Here is a 20125-nt window from a genome sequence, read left to right on the forward strand (position 1 = left end):
AAGGGAAGAGAGAGGGCATGAGATGCAGATTGTCGCTTCTCATGTGTGCCCAACTGAGAATCGAACTATGATGTCTGGCCTTGGACCAACACTTTATTCACTGAGCCAACAGCCAAGGCCTTTACATTTTTGTTAATTGCAATTCTGTGTTTCCTGGATTTGTGTGACATTTTCCTACACCAGGTTAAGGAAGTTTACAGTCATTATTTCTTCAAACAGGTTTTGATCCCCTCCTCATTCCTTCTTTTTCTGGTACTGCCATGGTATGGATGTTATTACACTTGATGTTGTTATAAAGATCCCTTTGACATTCTTTAGTGTTTTTCTTTACTTTCTTTTGTGTGTGTGTGTGTGTGTGTGTGTGTGTGTGTGTGACAGAGACAGAGAGAGGGACAGATAAGAACAGACAGACAGGAAGAGATAAATGAGAAACATCAATTCTTCGTTGGAGCACCATAGTTGTTCATTGATTACTTTCTCATATGTGCCTTCACGTGGTGTGGGAAAACAGATCAAGTGACCCCTTGCTCAAGCCAGCAGCCTTGGTCTCAATCTGGTGAGCCTTGCTCAAATCAGATAAGCCCGCGCTCAAGTCAGCGACCTCTGCGTTTCGAATCAGGATCCTCCATGTCCCAATTGATGCTGTATCCACTGTGCCACCGCCTGGTCAGGCAGACTTTCTTTGTTTTAATTTTCTTTTCTTTTGGATGCTTTGCTAGGGTGCTTACTGTCATCTTGTCAATAAATAGCTGATTCAATTCTCTGCTTCATCTAACCTGCTACTGATACCTTCTAGTGTATTCTTTGTTTCACATACTGTGTTCTTTATTTCTGATTGGCTTCTTTTTATGTCCTTTTTAAGATTTAGTGTTTCTTTGTTTAAGTTCTCACTGAGATCACCTATTCTTCCCCTGATGTCTTTGAGCATCCTTATAACTACTCTTTTAAGCCCTACTTCTGATATTTTGATTACTTCTATTTTATTTAATTCTTTTTCTCAGGATTTCTCTTGTTCTTTTATTTGAGGAATGTTTCGTTGTCTCCCCATTTTGTCTCTGTGTATTAGGTAGAGCAGCTATGGCTTCCAGATTTGTTATGATGGGTTTATGAAGTTGATGTCTTGGTGGGCTCAGTGGTGCTGTCTTACAGATCACCTGAGCACATTGTTCCAGGAATGATTCTTGTGGGTGTTGTGCACATGCTGTTATAATTTAGTCTTGAATGCTTTTGGCCATTTCTTGGGAGGAGTTAACCCTCTAGGCTGTCTAATAATAAGGATAAACCTCAATCACTGTGTTGGGTCCCTGTGCAGGGACTGCCCCCCGAGGCAGTGTTGTTCCCAGCAGAGAATGGTGCTTGCCAGTCTCTTTCTTTGGGTGTGCCACTTGGATGGCCAGTTGGGTTAAAGTCTGGTATTTCCTGTAGCCCAACTCTGATTGTGTTGGTTTTGGGTGTGCTTAGGTAGGGTTCAGGGACAGATCTGTGTCAGGTGTTCTGTGTAACTGGCCTTGAGCTACCTGTCAGGAATTATCATGCTATTCACTATTTGTGGCATCTGCTGAGCCTGGGTTTGTGTAGGAGGGTCGACTTCCTCCAGCTTAGAGCTGGGGACAGATTTATGAAACTTCCAAGCATTTTTGAGGTCCACATCTACCTGATACCTGAAAGCTACACTGCCACCCCTCAGGGTTTCCTGGTCTTCCTCCAGAGCATTTTGAAGAAATACCGGGTGCCACCCTCCATCCTCTCTGCAGGAGCAATTTCAAAAAAGTGATACTACCTGGGATTAGGGAGGAGATATCAAAAGAGTCTCCCATTGAGGGTGGTACCCAAGGACCCCACAGAAAAGGGCTGAGCACTTTTCCTGCTCTTAGGCAATAGCTTATGAGAGATACACACTGAGAATGTCTCAACTCTGTGTAATACTGATCCCTTCAGAGCTGAGACGTTGGAAGGCATATTTAGTCTACCATTTGTGGTAGAACCAGCAGGTCTGTAAGGGGGTGTTGGGCACTTCTTTTTCTTCCCAAGCAAAATCCTTCTGCCTTCAAGAATGGTCCTGTTCTGAGTAGCTCTCCAGTATCTTTGTGGGACTCATCTCAGCAAGGCAGGGCCACTAGCTGTGAAAGAGATAGGCCAAATAAGTCTCCCATTGGGAGAATAGTGAGGCCTGAACTTGCAGGAGAGATAGTAGTGGTCCCCTTATGATGTAGCCACACATTTCAGCTTTTTCCCATCTTATTCAGGACAAACCTTTCCTGAAAATAGGCTCTGAAATTTCCAGTGCTGTGCAGCGTCTGCTTCTCCTGTCAGACTGAACTCAGCACAGTGAAGCCACAGGGACTGGAAGGCAGGCCAAGTGACTCAACAGGTAGGGCTGGGGGCGCCTTCTGTGCACTTGAAGTGGGAAAGATTGGTCCCATTTCCAAGCTTCACAGTCCAATCGCTGTCTGAGTCTCTGCCAAGAATTTTTTCAGGAAAAGAGCTCCCCAATGGAGCCTCTGATCCAGCCCACAGACCTTTCTGCATGACCCAAGCATGGTGGAGTCCTATCACAAGTTGTTGGATGACTGGGCAATGCACTTGCCTGCTGGTCCTGTAACTATACAAGTGCTCGACTCCGGGAAGGCACATCTGTTTCCAGCAGACTCCCTTCTCATCCAGGGGGGCTAAATCCCCCCTGATTTTCGCCACCAGATGCTACATGGATGACTCACTCCTTCTATGAGAAATCAGAAAGTACCAGCTCACAAAACATGATAAGTGGAATCAGCTGTTTAAAAATGAGCTAAAAGACAAGAGGGAAAACAGTGGGAAAAAATGAAAGACCATGGTGATAGTGGGAATGGGCAGTTATTACCTAAAGGGGACAGAATTCCTGTTTGGAATAAATAAAAAAGTTCTACAAATATTTAATAAATGCTGAGAAGTATTACTATGGTTTTTTGGTTTGTGTTGATCTCTTTCCATGACGGGTTGGGGAGGTTAAAAAACTGTTCTGCTCCCTCCATCTTTCTGAAATCCTGTGAAGTATTTTGACTTAATTATTTTAAATTTAAGTGGTAGTGATGGTTGCATAATAATAACATGATGTTGTTAATATGGTTGAATTGTATACTGAAAAGTAGTTAAAATTGTAAATTGAGGGGCCTGACCTGTGGTGGTGCAGTGGATAAAGCGTCGACCTGGAAATGCTGAGGTCGCCGGTTCAAAACCCTGGGCTTGCCTGGTCAAGGCACATATGGGAGTTGATGCTTCCTGCTCCTCCCCCCTTCTCTCTCTCTCTCTCTCTCTCTCTCTCTCTCTCTCCCCCTCTCTATAAAGAATAAATAATAAAATCTTAAAAAAAAGTCTTTAAAAATAAATAAATAAGAAAAAATAAAAAATAAATAAAAAAAAAAATTGTAAATTGAGTTTTATTGTAATAAAAAATAATGAAAGAACAACATAAATCTGAAATAGGTGATATGGTAAAACACATGACAGAATTAATGACAAAAGAAAAAATTAGAAATAAAGATTAAATGTACAGGAAAGAATGAACAAAATGGATAGTACCTTAAGAAAAGAATTTTTTATTTTCAAAATTTTTTAGCGAGAGAGTTGAAGGGTAGGAAAGACAGGTACAAACAGATAGGAAGGGAGAGAAATGAGAAGTATCAACTCATAGTTGCTGCACCTTAGATGTTCATTGATTGCTTTCTCATATGTGCCTTGATGCGGGGGGCTCGGGGCAGAGAAAGGGCCCAGCTGAGCCAGCGAGTTCGACATTGGGCTTCACCCAGCGACCTTTGGGCTCAAGCCAGCAACCATAGGATTATATCTATGATCCTTAGTTCAAGCAATTGACCCCATGCTTTAGTCGGATGAGTCCGCACTCAAGCCAGTGACCTTGGGGTTTTGAGCCTGGGTCCTCAGCATTCCAGTCTAACACTCCATTTATTGCACCACTGCCTAGTCAAGCAATAATATATTTAGAAATCAAAAGAAATTTAAAAAGGATCTAGAAAAATGGCAAATGTAAAAGGTAGGCAAAGAAGCCATGGCATTTTTGAAATGTAATACCAATACATATATGGGTTTGTATACAGACTCATCACTGACTGATGGCCTACCAGAATGGGGTTTCTCCACCAAACTGCCAGTTTCCTTCAACTGCTTATCCCACTGAGTAATGTTATTCCTATGTGGTGTTGCTTCCTTATAAACGCGCCGATATTCACATTGCACTTTGGTCACGGATTCGAATTTAGCGAGCCACAGAACACACTGAACTTTCCTCTGTACCATCCAAATCTCGACTGGCATGACCGTGGGCTCCTCCGCTGTATACATGGTGTTACATCATCATCTGTAAATGCGCACATGCTGCCACATCATCCTCCAGAAACTGGGAGGGTTTTCCTTTATTTGGTGCAGATTTCACATTTCTATCATATTTTGTTGCTTTTCTGTTACTGGAAAAAAGTGCCCCATGACTTTACAGACACACTATATATACAACCCCCCCCAAAAAAAACTCTTAGAAACAATAAATACTTTAAAGTACCAAAATATAAAAAAAAAATCTGCTGCTTTCTTATAAACCAACAATGAATCCTTAAAAAATAAAATTTAAAGCCTTGGCCAGTTGCCGCAGTGGTACAGCATCGGCCTGGCATGCAGGAGTCCCAGGTTCGATTCCCAGCCAGGGCACACAGGATAAGTGCCCATCTGCTTCTCCACCCCTTCCCCTCTCCTTCCTCTCTTTCTCTCACTTCCTCTCCCACAGCCAAGGCTCCATTGGAGCAAAGTTGGCCGGGTGTTAAGGATGGCTCCATGGCCTCTGCCTCAGGTGCTAGAAAGGCTCTGGTTGCACCAGAGCAATGCCCCAGATGGGCAAATCATCGCCCCTTGGTGGGTATGATGGGTCAATCCCGGTCTGGCACATGCAGGAGTCTGTCTGACTGCCTCCCTGTTTCCAACTTCAGAAAAATACAAAAAAAATAAAAATAAAAAATAAAATTTAAAGCCTGACCAGGCAGTGGCACAGTGGATAGTGTGTTCAACTGGGATGTCGACGACCCAGGTTTCAGACCCCGAGGTCACCAGCTTGAGTGCGGGCTCATCTGGCTTGAGAAAAAGCTCACCAGCTTGGACCCAAGGTCACTAGCTCGAACAAGGCGTTACTCGTTCTGCTGAAGGCCCATGGTCAAGGCACATATGAAAAAGCAATCAATGAACAACTAAGATGTCAAAAACGAAAAACTTATAATTGATGCTTCTCATCTCTCCATTCTTGTCTGTCTGTACCTACCTATCCCTCTCTCTGACTCTATCTCTTTCCCTGTATTAAGAAAAAAAAAGCTTTAAAAAATAAAATTTAAAAAACTTTTTTTTTTCACAATTGTAACCAAAATAATAAAATATTTATATTTAGGAATAAACTTAAAGAAGTATGTAAACCACCTATTTATTGAAAACTACAAAGCTGTATTAAAAACAATGATAAATATGCAATGAAATGAAAAGATACTCTACATTCATGGCTTGAAGGAATCAACATAGTTGAAATGGCTATATTACTGAAAGCAATATACAGATTTAATGCAATTCCTATTAAAATGCGAATGTCATTTTTTTAAAGAAATAGAACAAGAAATCATCAGATTTCTATGTAATCACAAAGATCCTGAATAACCAATGCCAAGTGAAAAAAAAAGAATAAAGCCAGAGGTATCACACTACTTCACTTCAAATTATACCACAGAGCCACGATAAAAGAGCATGGTATTGGCAATAAATCACACTGACCAATGGGACAAATTGAGAGCCCCGAAATAAAACTACTTGTATAAGGACAAATAATTTTTGACAAAGGAGCCAAAAACACAAAATGAAGAAAAAAATCTCTTCAAATTGTGCTGAGAAATTGGAAACCACATGTAAAAGAATGATATAGATTACTGTTAGTCCCCACATGCAAAAATGAACTCAAACTGGATCAAAAACCTAAATAGAAGACCAGAAACAAGAAATTACATAAAAAAACTTGAATAACTATACGTACAGACCTTGGCCTTAGAGTGGATTTTATGCCTTTGACCCCAAAGCAAGAGAAATAAAAGCAAAAATAAATGATTGGAACTAAATCAAACTAAAAAGTTTCTGTATAGTGAAACAGACTACCAGCAAACAATACGATAGCCAGCCAAATGAGAGAAGATATTTGTAAATAGCTCTGACAAGGGGTTAAAATCAAAAAAGGTTAAAGAACTCAAACAAATTGACACCAACAAACAAACAATCCAATAAAAAAATGAGCAGGGGACATGAACAGACACTTTTCCTCAAAAAAACTTACAAATGGCCAACAGGTATAAGATTGTCACCATCACTTCCTATTAGGGAAATGAAAATCAAAACTACAGTGAGGTAGCACCTCACACTGTTACAATGGCTATTACCAACAAAATAAGTAATAATAAGAGTTGAAGAAGTTGTGAAGAACAATAAACCCTCATTCACTACTGATGGAAATGAAAACTAGAGTCACTATGGAAGACAGTGTGAAGGCACCTCAAAAAATTAAGAATACTGTTACCATATGACCCAGTATTCCACTTCTAGGCATCTACACAAAAATTTTGAAATTATTTATTTGCAATGATTTATACACCTGTATGTTCATTGCAGCATTATTCATGGTAGCCAAGACATGGAAACAACCAAAGTGTCATTTCATAGATAATTGGATAAAGAAGACATAGTGCCGATACACAATGGAATACTACTCAGCCATAGGAGAAGATAAAATATTGTTATTTACAACAACAGAAATAGATTTTGGGAATATTATTCTAAGCAAAGTAAGTCAGACAGAAAAATTCAGGAAATATATGATCTTGTTCATATTTGTAACAAAAAATTGAAGCAACAAATAAACAAGAAAAACACAAACAATAGTTTGGTGGTTACCAGAGAGAAGGAGGTGGGAGAGTAGTATGAGTTAAAGGGATTCAAGTATGTTGTGATGGAATAAGATTTGACTTTGGTTTGTGAACACACAAGGCAATATACAGATAAGGTATTATAGAACTTACACTTTAATCCTATATAGTTTCACTAACCAATGTCACCTCAAGAAATTTAATTTAAAAACCAAATAACTATTGGCAGAAACAGGAAATAATATGCTTATAGAAACACCTATCAAAGCCAAAAGTTAGTTTTTGAAAAGTTTATAAAATTATTAAATACCTGTCAAAATTAAAAAGAGAAAGAAAGTATGAGAAAGAGAATAAAATTTCAAGACCTGGAAAAAAAGGGTACATAACTGCGAACCCTCTAGACATTAACGTGATAATTAATAGATATTATGCACAGCACCAACAATAAATTGAACATTGAAAACTTGGACAAATTCTTGAAAAACACAACATAATAAATATGACACAAAAATAAGTATATAATTTGAATAAAGATATATTTATTTTTTAATTAGCTGTGAGGTTTACACCCTACTCAAAAAATTATATTCCAACATATATGGCTTCAGAATTGAATTATACAAAATAGTAACATTAAAGCAACACATAAATCATCTCTGAAAATAGAAATATGGAAAATATTTCTTGATTCAATTTATGAAGCAAACAATCCTTAATAGAATTACTTACCAGGAAAGTTACAGATAATAAGTAACAATATAATATAAACAAAATATTACCAACTGAATCCATATACATACATTAAGAACAAGAGAGATATGGTATAGAAACACAATTTTATTTTACCATGTGATTTACTATATTAAGGACAAAATATAAAATATCTTGTTATTTCAAGATAGGCAGAATAAGCATCTAATAAAATTCAGTAGCTATTCATAGTAACAGTAATAATGATAAATATTTAGCAAATTGAAAGAAAATGTTTTTAATTTTATAAAAAATACAGAAACTCTTAACAGTAATTATAATAACTAATGTTAAATTCTGAATAATTCTTATCTAATATATTTAAAAAGATGAGAATGTCAGCTGTCAGTTCTCCTCATAGGTACTAGAGCTCATATTCAGTGCAGGTGGGCAAAACAATACTCTAAAGCAGGGTTCCCCAAACTACAGCCCATGGGCTGCATGTGGCCCCCTGAGGCCATTTATCCGGCGCCTGCCACACTTCCAGAAGGGGCACCTCTTTCATTGGTGGTCAGTGAGAGGAGCATAGTTCCCATTGAAATACTGGTCAGTCTATTGATTTAAATTTACTTGTTCTTTATTTTAAATACTGTAATTGTTCCCATTTTGTATTTTTACTTTAAAATAAGTTATATGCAGTGTGCATAGGGATTTGTTCATAGTTTTTTTTTATAGTCCGGCCCTCCAACAGTCTGAGGGACAGTGAACTGGCCCCCTGTGTAAAAAGTTTGGGGACCCCTGCTCTAAAGGATCAAAAGAAACAATTGGATTTTTCCTATTTATAGATGTCATAAAAGTATGCATAGACTATCCAAGAGGAACTACAGATAAAATATAAAGTTTCTCAATTTTATAGATACTGGAAGCCAGGTATAAATATTTTAAACATATTTTTATGTATTAGCAAAAATCACAGGAACACATATCCATGCACACACACTATGGCCAAAAAAGAAAAAAGAAAGAATAAATTGAAAAGCTCATGTATCATGAAACAAAATTTCTCTTTCTAAAAGTAATTTATTTAGAAATCACATGAAAATCATGAGTAAATTTACGTGTTCCAAGCTGAGGACACTAAGAGGAAAATCATGAGTTCAGGAAACTACATTGAAGAGATGCTTTGAGGAAGGAAGGAGATTAAGAAGAACAAAATAATAATAATAATAATTTAAGAAGAACATGAAAAGACTATTGCAAGTCATGAGACGCAAAGAAATCAAAATTTTCAAGAAATTTAAAGTTTAAACTAAATTGATTTAACAGGAACAATGAAAGCTGGGTTTATATAACTAACGTATCCAGAGGTGGCTAAGTCTCCACGAAGAGAAAGATTTGATCTTTAGCTCTTTCATTTCATCATTCTGTTTATGTATGGGCTTTTTTCCTGGTCAGCTTTACCCATGGAACAAAATTCTGTGGCAATCTTGAGCTTTGAAGGTGGCATACATACCGTCCAGACAAAAAAAAAAAAAACACATCTTTTCTCATCCACCAAATATAATCAGTCAGCGTTAGCTGAATTGGACCAAATTAGGTCACATACAAGCTGTGAACAGATTATTCCAACTAAACAGGCTTCCATCTAAGGTTGAATTTACCCCCTAAAGGACATTTGGCAGTATGTACAGATATATATGGTAGCCAAAATTGGAAATATACTACTGGCATCTTATGAGTAGAGATGCTGCTAAAATTTCTATGGTGCACAGGACAACCTTCCATAACAAAGTATCATCTCACCCAAATGTCAGTAGTAAAAGGAAATCTTTAGACCAGGAGTTGTCAAACTTAAATGTATATCAGAATAATCTGAAAGCCTTGTTAAAACATAGCTTTTTAGTTTCTTTTTTGGGTTTTTTTAGGTAGTAAGTTATAGTGGGGTCTGAAAATTATATTTTCTAACAAACTCATAGGTACTGCTGCTGGTGGTGACTTATAGTTCACACTCCAAGAAACATGGATTATTTAGGGCCCTCGACTGTAGCTGAGGGTGCAGTAAAGCATACAACAACAGGCCTACTCTACATGATGAGGCAGAAATTAATGCATTCTGGAGAATTATTGATAACTCGCTAATCTAATGCCAAGATGATAAACATATATTTTCAGCCATTTCCTTCCCATCTCAACTCCTAAAGTCAACATTGTCCTAAAAATTTCAGGTGGGAGTAAAGCTTCCAGATCCCCTCACTTCTCCAAAACTTCTGCTTACTGTGACTTCCCTTTTTAAATTCTATACTAAATAAATTCAAATGCTTTCCACCTTTCTCCTGCTGCTGTTCTAATCAAATGAATTTAGATTTTTTAAGTAGTGATTTTAGAAAACTATGGAATAAACCAGTCATGGGATTCAGCCAGTTTGCACTGGTTCATCAGAACTGATAACTAATTTTCTGTTGAGTTTGGCAAACTGGTTGTTAAAATGGCATTTGTAATCAGGGTTCTATCCAATGTGGACTCCTGGCAGCCACTCAATGTGGAAATCATAAGTTAACATTCCTTACTTTTTTTTAACATTCATCTGTGCAACATCATACTCTAAGGTACCTGTGGTAATGTTCATTCCATCCATAGGTAAAAAAAAATTGCAAGTGAGAATGCCAATCAAAAAGCAATATGGAAATATATTTATTTATTTATTTATTTATTTATTTATTTATTTATTTATTTATTTACTGTGACAGAGACACACACACACAGAGACAGAAGGACAAACAGAAAGGAAGAAATAGAGATGAGAAGCATCAATACTTTATTGTGGCATCTTGGTCATTCATTGATTGATTCTTTATATGTGCCTTGACTGGGGCAGGGGAGTTATAGCAGAGTGAGTGACCCCTTACTCAAGCCAGTGACCTTGGGCTTAAGCCAATGACCTTGGGCTTCAAGCCAGCCACCGATGGGCTCAAGGCAGAGACCATGGGTTCATGTCAATGATCCCATGCTCATGCCAGCAATACCGCACACAAGCTGGTGGTGAGCCTTACTCAAACCAGATGAGCCCACACTCAAGCCGGCAAACTAAGTTTTTCAAACCTTATCCTCTGCATCCCAGTCCAATGCTCTATCCACTATACCATCACCTGGTCAAGCTGAAAATATTTTAAATACCAGTTTTATTGCTTTTTTTGAGTATTATTTTATTTTTTATGAATATTTTAAAACTCTTTCTTATAACATAATCTAATTTTATGTACTCTTTTGTTGTTCTTATTTACGTATTAAATGCATGAAATAATAAACTACATTTTGGTATATCATTTTATAATACTTAAAACAATAATTAGGGCAGAGAACCTGTTGGGAAATTATCTGAATCCTACCACTAGAATAAGCAAAATTAATAAATAAATAAATAAATAAATAAATAAATAAATAAATAAAGTATACATATATGTCAAAGATCAAAATGAATTGATACACAATAGATCTCAAAGTCCCTGAAAACAAGAATAGCCCTTTTGATTCTGACGTGACTATTTAACAACTTCCTTGCACTGTTATCCCTCACAAATCCTACTTCTCATTTATTCTCACTAAGAAATGAGGAACAGAATCATATTCAGATTAATCTTTTAGGTAAACTCTAGTTATAGTATGGGCATGAAGGTGTTTTTCCAGAGGGGTTCAGGGCATAAAAATGGAGAACATGGTATCTATACATATATATTTGCTATTTAAGAAATACTTTATAGATAATAAGAGATAAAATATCAAATATAAAGAATAAAAGGAGGAAAGAAGTAATTTTGATTAAACCTATTAACATGGCAGTTATATCCTCAGATAATTTTACTGAACCAATACTTATGCAAGTAAAAAATCTTGCCAGAGATCCATTTAGAACAAGCTTTCCCTCAAGGGACTTTCAAATACAAAAGAAAAAGAAGCCTTCTATGTTGAGGACACTGAGTAAAATGGATCTGTGCATGACACCAGACAAGAAAAGGTATTTCCATTGTAGAACTAGGGAAGGAGAAAGAAGTGTCACAAATGGGCCTTGAAGGTTAGAAAGTCATCTAGATAGTGACAGAGAAATCACATTAAAATAATTAGTATCTCTGCAAAAATAACTATTCCAGCATAATTTTAGTTAGCTTAATTTGTCAAATGTTATTTCAGCACAAGCAGAAAAAATATTTTGAAACAGGAATACAAAGATATTTCACCATTAAATTATACACAGATGCTCCTTGATCTACAATGTAGAAACATGCCAAAAAGTCCATTGTAAAATGAAAATATCATATGTCAAAAAAGCATTTAATGCACCTGACCAGGTGGGGGCACAGTGGATAGAGCATCAGCCTGGGATGTTGAATACTTAGCTTTGAAACCCCAAGGTTACCAGCTTGAACACAGGTTCATATGGCTTGAATGCAGGTTCACCAGCTTGAATGCTAGGTTGCAAGCTTGATGTGTGGATTATACACATGACCCCATATTTACTGTAGGACCTAAAGGTCACTGGCTTAAGCCCTTGCTCACTTCCTTGAGCAAGGGGTCAGAGTTTCAGTTAGAGCCTCCCAGTGAAGGTACATATAAGAAATCAATTAATGAGCAACTAAGGTGCTACAACTATGAGTTGATGCTTCCCATATACCTTCCAGTTTGTCTGTCCCTGTCTATCCCTCTCTTTTGCTAAAAATAAAAATAAAAAAGCATTTTAGTAAGTAGCTTACAGCATAGCATAACTAAGCTTTGCATACTTTAAACATGCTCAAAACATATTAGCCTACATGTGGGCAATATCATCTAACACAATAAATATTACATATAGGAGAATATTGGTGGTTTATCTTCATGATTTTATGACTCCATGTGGGTAGCTAAGGAAAGAATCAAAATTCAGGCACCATTTCTACTAAATATGTATTGCTTTCACACCATTATAAAGTAAAAAAATTTCAGTCAGGGACCATCTGTACTTGATCTATTATAAAATACATTCTTTCTCTCATCTTACATCTCTGAAATCTGGTTGGAGTCCAGCACTGATACCATCTTATAGTTCTTAATTCTCTTTTGCTATTGTGTAAATTATAATATATCTCACAACCTAAGAAAACTCTGAGTTGTAAAATATGATAATTATTTTATTAAATATGATGACATTGACTCCTGTGCTGACAACTTGAACTTCTGGTCTTCTGGGTATTTATTCCAAATGGGAAAGGAGAAATGATGAAATCTCACTGAATAATCTGATATGACCTGTTAACACAAGCAGTTTTAGGTCTACATAAGATATATTTGTATACCCATTTCATACCAGAATTATTCATAATGACAAAAAGATAGAATCAACCCAGATATCCATTGCCAGGTGAATAAATAAACAAACATGTTACATAAATACAATAGAATATTATTCAGTCTTCCTTAAAAAGAAAATAAATTCTGACACATGCTACAACATAGCTGAACCATAAGTACATTATACTAAATAAAATAATCCAGTCATAAAAAATCACCAAATAATGATTTCACTGACATGAGGTATGTAGAGTAGTCACAATTATACAGGCAGAAAGTGGAATGTTGGATGTCTGGGCCCAGAAGACCGTGAAACGACAAGATGTTGTTTAATGGGTATACAACTTTAATTTTTCTAGATGAAAAGAGTACTAGAGATTAATTGCACAAAATGGAAATGTAATTAATACTGTTAAGCTATGCATTTAAAATGATGGAGATAATAACTTTCAGGTCATGGATTTTTACCACAATTAAAACACAGATTTATATAAAATACATGGGAAGTGGGGGAAAGTGCAGAGGCAGGGACACAGGGAGCAGATGGACAGCTGTCAGAGGGACAGGGGAAGAGGAGACTGGATCAAAGAAGGTGAAGGGATTAGCCCAAAACATAAACAGATAAGACATAGATACAGACAACAGGGTGGCAGAAGTCAGAGAGAATAGGGGGTGGAGGGGGTGGAGGGCAGGGTCACTGATCTGGGGAGAGGGAGCAGGATGCAGAGTGCAGATGGTGGTATATTGAGTTGTACACTTGAAACCTCTATGGTTTGGTGAACAATGTCAACCCAATAAATTAAAAAATAAATGAAAGTAAGATCGAGGCTTAAGTGATGTAAATAAATAAAAATGGTATAAAAGAGTGGAAGAGTGGAAAAGAAAGATTTTTTTAAACTTACCTTTGCCTCAAGTACCATAATGCAAGACATATCAAAAGAATAAAGGTGGGCAATATTATTGCCAAAATTATCACCGTGGTGGAAGTAGGGTGTCCTGAAAATTGGGGGAAGACACACAGATGTCACTGAAATACCTATTCTCTGACTCTTCCTGCCCTTCCTTAGCTCACCTGGGTGTCAGCTCCATCACTCACCTGCTTTTGATATAAAGGCAAATTCAACTTTCCCTCTCAGATTCTCTAACACAATAATCCTCATCTATCTTCTATCATTTCTTCTTGTCTCATGTCACCCAATTTATAAGCCCATAATTCTTATTTTTTATATAACAGGTGAGTGATTTTCAATCTTTTTTTATCTAATGACACACACTAATTACTAAAATTTTGTGGCACCCCCCAAAATATATTTTAAGCTGATCTGATAAAAAAATAAGTAAAATTTGATTCATTCACACCAGATGGATATTATTGTGTTGGCTGTTGTCATTTTTAAAATATGGCAATCCAAGAAATCCACTCATTACTAAATAGACAAGTACTGCGTGTTTTAAAAGATCCTGTGGCACACCAGTTAAACTTTGCTGCCTAGGTCATCTATCTCTTTCTCTCTCTTGTTTTTCCTCCTTCTTTCCTTTTCTCCTTCCCTCCCTCCTTGCTTCTCTGTCACACCCACTAAGTCTCACCATTTGCTCGCCCCTCCCTCCATGATTGTGGACCATCTCCTCCCATTTACAGCCAGGTCCAGTCCAGTTCTTCTCACCCCAGTGGAGGACAATTTCCTGGCCTCCCAGGCTGCTGTGCTTTACTTGGCAGTTCAGGTTAGCCTCCTCCCCAGCCACAACCACCAGGGTTACTCGGAGATACCATGTCTCATCAGCATTGGGCAGGATGTCACCTTGATGAGTTCCTGGATGCTCCTGCTCACCCCTCATCCACATCACCCATATAAGTTTGGGGTAAAATCCTGAGACATGGCACACCAGAAGCAGATGACCAGGCAGAGGAGGGGGGCCACTGGAAAGCCAGTCCTCGGGCTTCACTGGGGCAGAAAGGAGCAGGACAGTGTCACATTATGACACTAATCCAGAGCATAGAGAATCAGAAACCCACAACTTTGAACAGTGAATTCTCCCACTCCTTTGGAACCCCCCAAAATTTATTGATTAAGCTCCTCTCTCTTATGGAACTACTCCCATAAAATTTAAAGAAGTGGTGGAAAGTGACATAGAAAAGTCTTGGAGAGAGAACAGGACTAACCTTGTCTCTGTAGTTTCACCTTCCCAGCATCGAGAATGCCCAAGAGAAATCAAGGACAGGTGTTTGAGAGGAGCATCTCTATGATATTAATGAGACCTTGGTATTCAGAGACAAGTGCCCAAAACCTTTGTGCCCTGGGGCTGCCCTGTGCAGCAGGCACACACAAATTATTCTGGAAGCTCGCAAAATCCACTACTCCCAAAGCTCCCTTCAGGAAGCTTACAGTGGTCTCCCCAGAATGCAGCTCAGAGCCTCCTATAGCCTGGATCTCAAAGGGATCTAGATATAAGAAAAAAGAGAAAAATATATTTAAAAACCAACAAAGAGGAAAGGGATGGGCAAAAAACCTACTCTTTTCATTTGGGTGAGCATCAATGTTTGAGATGTTAAAGGAGCCAAAAGCAAATCCATTACCATCACGTGCTACATAATGACTTTCAGTGAATAAAAACCTATGTATAAGAGGGTAATCCCATAGATCAGTGGTCCCCAACCATTTTTGGGCCACTGACCAGTTTGATGTCAGAAAATATTTTCACGGACTGGCCTTTAGGGTGGGATGGATAAATGTATCACGTGACCAAGACAAGTATCAAGAGTGAGTCTTAGACAAATGTAACAGAGGGAATCTGGTCATTTTTAAAAAATAAAACATTGTTCAGACTTAAATATAAATAAAACAAAAATAATGTAGGTTATTTATTCTTTCTCTGCAGACCGGTACCTAATAGCCCACGGACCGGTATCGGTTTATGGCCAGGGGGTTGAGGACCACTGCCATAGATTATAATAAAGCTGAAAAATTCCCATTGCTTACTGACATCATGTCCATTGTTAACAGCATAAAGCATTGCTCATGTGTTTGTGGTGATACTGAGGTAAAAAACTGTGCAGCCAGTTGTGTAAGAGAATAACAATGTAATATGTAGAGGACATAACACTTCATAATGATAATAAATAATGTGACTAGTTTATGTATTTATTATAGTTTTAGTTTTTATTTTAGAATGCACGCTTTCTAGTTAGAAAAAAATTTTTCTGTAAAAGTATGTCCTGTTATACCAGCAATAGCTTTACACCTGTCGTGTTTACTGCATCACTTGATAGCATAATTTACTCTTCTGTTTGATTTAATGATACATATTTTTTGTACAGTAATCTGCTGTATAGTATATTAGCCTTGAAGCAAAAAATATACTGTACAGACTAGGTGTGTGGTAAGCTATCTTATCTAGGTATATTTAAGTGTACTCTGATAGTTACACAACAATAACATTGTCTAATAATGTATTTCCCAGAACATATCCTGACTGTCAAATGTTCTATGACTGTATTCTGAGACTGTTAGTTTAAAAAAAATTTATTGATTGATTGATTTCAGAGATGGAAGGAGGGAGGGGGAGAGAAAGAGAGAAAGAGAGAAGCATCGATTATTTTCCACCTATACATGCACTCATTCGTTAAGTTCTCTATAAGCCCTGACTGGCGGTTGAACCTATAAACTTAACATATTGGGATAGTGCTCTAAATCACTGAGCTACCCAGTCAAAGCTATTCAGAGACCTCTTCATAGAAGAGAACAGGGAAAAAGTAAACATATCATAAGTGGTGGAAAAAGACTGTTGTAGTAAAGTACAGTGGGTGAGAAAAAAGAAGGGGGAAATCTGAGGAGACTGATTATAAAGTCAGGAGGAAGTACACATTCCAGGACAAACGGGAGAATTACATTGAGAGGAGGAGCAGGCAGGAGATGCTTAGGAGTTGGACTGAAATCAAAGGAATCACATTTAGTTCACTCAGGGACAGGGTAGGAAAAGTAGAAAAAGTGAAGGCCTCTTTCTTGGTGTTTAAAGGGAAAATCTATACACAAAAGGAGTTCTGTATCAGGCAAGGTGCAAGAAGCAGGAAGAATCTGAAATACCTTGTGGAGGTATGGAATCTAAGAGGAAGACTGCTTCTAGAGATGTGTGTGCAAACAGTTGGATTAACTGAGAAGGAGAGAGAAAGATCATGTGGTACAGCAGCATAAACTGAGAGAGAGAGAGAGAGAGAGAGAGAGAGAGAGAGAGAGAAATATCATTGGTAATCTCCCCAGATCAGAGAACAGCACTCACATGTCAACTCAAATTCACTGACTCGATTCTGTACTATCTGAGTGAAACCAATGAAATAAACCCGTGACGTTTCCACCACCTCAGTCATCTCTGCATCACTGAAGATGCCCTTGGACCAAGGCTTCAGGAAAATGGCAGTGCCTTTGTCACTATCCCAGCCATGGATCTGCAAATCATCCAGCCAGCCTGAGCCTTGATTTTGTGCACAGGTGTTGTTGACAAATGATGATATCTGGTTGACATGGAAAGAGGTCGGCCCATGGAGAGCTGTGGGTAGTGGAAGGACAGGAAATGTGAACAAAAGAGAAAAGAAGCAGGGGATAGGGTTGGGGGAAAATAAAACCCAAAATATCTAGGAAAAAAACCCAGAGTCTATACAGCAAAATGCTAGAAACAATTGCTTTTGTCAGAGCCTCTGGCTCCAACCTCAGCCTCCAAAATAGAAGAAGAAGGCTGGAGATGGGCTGGCCCAGACCCTCAGCGGTATGCACAGCATGCTTTCATCCAGACCACCCACACCCAGAGTTCCAGCTAGAGTTACTTTTACCATGATCCTGTCCATGCTTGTTGTCAGCACCTGGGATGAGATCTGCTAGCAACAGAAGTGGCAAAAGCAGCATTTCACCAGTAGGTAAAAGCTCTGACTCTTTGAGCTGCTGTTTGACCTCTGAATTCAGCAAACTTATTATTTCCTCAGTGCTCTATAGCAACTTCCTCTTCCAAGGGACAAGTCTCTGCCTCATCCACGTTGAACATCAGAGAAAAGTTGTGCCTCCCACACCCTGACCCTCCCACTGCCTGTCATTTCCACTCCAGCCCTTGACTTCCAGATTTTTCTTCTTATCTTCCTGGCTTCCAGGTGTTCTTCCTGACCTCAGCTTTCTTTATACTACCTTGAAAAAGCCACCATATAGTTTTGAAAGGTTATTTTTCTTCCCCAATGTTTTATTGTAACATCTTTTAAATCATAGGCACTGTGAAACAATTGCCTGTCTTAATCTAGTAATATTCTTTTGGTTCATCCACGCAACCCCATCTTCCTCTGCATGGCCCTCTCTTCTCTTGCACTTTCTCAATGGCTCCTCTTTCTCATTTTATCCTTTTGTCTTGTCTCCCTAACAACACATTTGTGTGTGTTTGTGTGTGTGTGTGTTGACCATTTACAAAAGGCAGAGCATTATTTTTCTATGTTTTCAATGTTTTTAGTTCTTCCAACACTTATTAATTGATTTTAAAAAGAGGAAGGGTAAGAGAGAGAGAAAGAAAGAAAAACAGAAACATCAGTTTGTGGTTCCACTTATTTACGCATTTATTGATTACTATCTTGCTGTGTCTGGGTATTGAACCTGCAACCTTGGCCTATCAGGATGATATACATCCATGGCCAGGGCACTAAAGGGAACACATTTAAAACATTTGCCAGTAAAATGGAACTGAAGACACATATCCTAAAATCAAATCAAATAAATACTACATTTTATACTTCAAGGAAATTTATCTTATGCCATAGCAGTTCTTGATAGGAAAATTATATTCTCTACCAGTATATGACCTTTTTTTTAGTAGTTCTTGATATTGTAGCAAGGTAAAGTCAACAATCTACAAAGTAAAGAGATTAAAGGGAAGAAACATTTTCTGGTGAATCATGTGGAAGACTACAGTTTGGAAGAAGTGTGAAGAAATCTGTTAGTGACAATGTGAAAATAATAAAGGAATGTTGAAATAATTAATTTGAATGGGCTAGATGGGGAGCCTGTTAGAAAAATAGCAGACCAGTCAAGAAGAGCCCACTCAAGAGTGGTTAGGTCCTGGTTAGGCCACAAGGAAGAAGGGCAGATTCTGGTTGAGGAAGGCTGAGTCCGAGGCCAGGATGGGGGAATGAACATCCAAAGGTCAGAGCTATTTCAAGGAGCATTAATATGAGGGTATATTCAGGAGTATGAAGAGATATGTGTATGTAGGTCCTTCTTTGTATGTGAGTGGTGGAGGAACAGTCAGAACAGTGGTAAAGATGAAACAAAGAAGGAATGATCCTGGGGAGACCAAACACAAGGTCAGGAAGATTGAATAATGGTCAGAGTCCATATGTCATCTTCCCTGGTCAGGACTTTCATGGAAATATCAGCTTGGAAAAGAAAAATTACATTCAAACTGAAACTGACTGAAAATGCCTGCACTTCAATGCAAGGCTATGCATGTACAACTGCAGTAACACCTGCATGTTCTTCAACTCTCCTTGTTAAGATTACTTGGGGCAGAAGCAGCAGCATTGGAACTCTCCTTGTTAAGATTACTTGGGGACCGTGGTAACAGAAAACAAATGGTGCTTAACAGTGTCCTAGCAAAAAGTCTGAAATTTATCCAGTGAGCCTGAGCTCTTGATGTGCTGCCAGCTCTGGTTGATTAAAAACAAGATTTGGAGCATGTGATAGGAGGGGTACCTTCCCACCTGTGTTCTCTTTCCTACTGTACTTGGCCCATGGCAGAGAATTCCCTTGAAGAGCAGGAGCAGAAGCAGCAGCACTGGAACTCTGTTAGGTAAGAATGCTTCAGTAGGGTGAGTGCCTGCTGACTCAGATATCAGCTTCTTCTCCAAACCCTTTTGAAGTCTTCTGTCACTTACTTTGCCACAAACCGACATCTCTTTCTGCTCACTTCCCTGTCAGAGAAATACGACTGCCTCCCTCAGCCACATGCCTCCCACAGGGTCTCTCATTTCTCATCCATCTCTCTACTATTAGGATTCCAGATTTGCTTTTTGCTCTTGTGTGCCTCTTGACGTCCCCATTGCACCAACATTTATAAAAGGGGTCCTAGTTTTTAACAATGTATGTAGTTGGTGTTCTGACTAAAAATATTGTACCTCTTAGCCTTGGAGAACTTAAGCCCAAAGTTGAATACTCAATGTACTT

General features: G+C 38.2%; 1 pseudogene; it reads right to left on the reverse strand.

Moving 5' to 3' along the window:
* Positions 1-1513: 1513 nt before the first annotated feature.
* LOC136386953 (T-cell surface glycoprotein CD1b-2-like) lies at positions 1514-17833 on the reverse strand (annotated as a pseudogene).
* Positions 17834-20125: the final 2292 nt, after the last annotated feature.

The sequence above is a fragment of the Saccopteryx leptura genome, unplaced genomic scaffold, assembly GCF_036850995.1.
Source record: "Saccopteryx leptura isolate mSacLep1 unplaced genomic scaffold, mSacLep1_pri_phased_curated manual_scaffold_23, whole genome shotgun sequence".
NCBI classification, from domain to species: domain Eukaryota; kingdom Metazoa; phylum Chordata; class Mammalia; order Chiroptera; family Emballonuridae; genus Saccopteryx; species Saccopteryx leptura.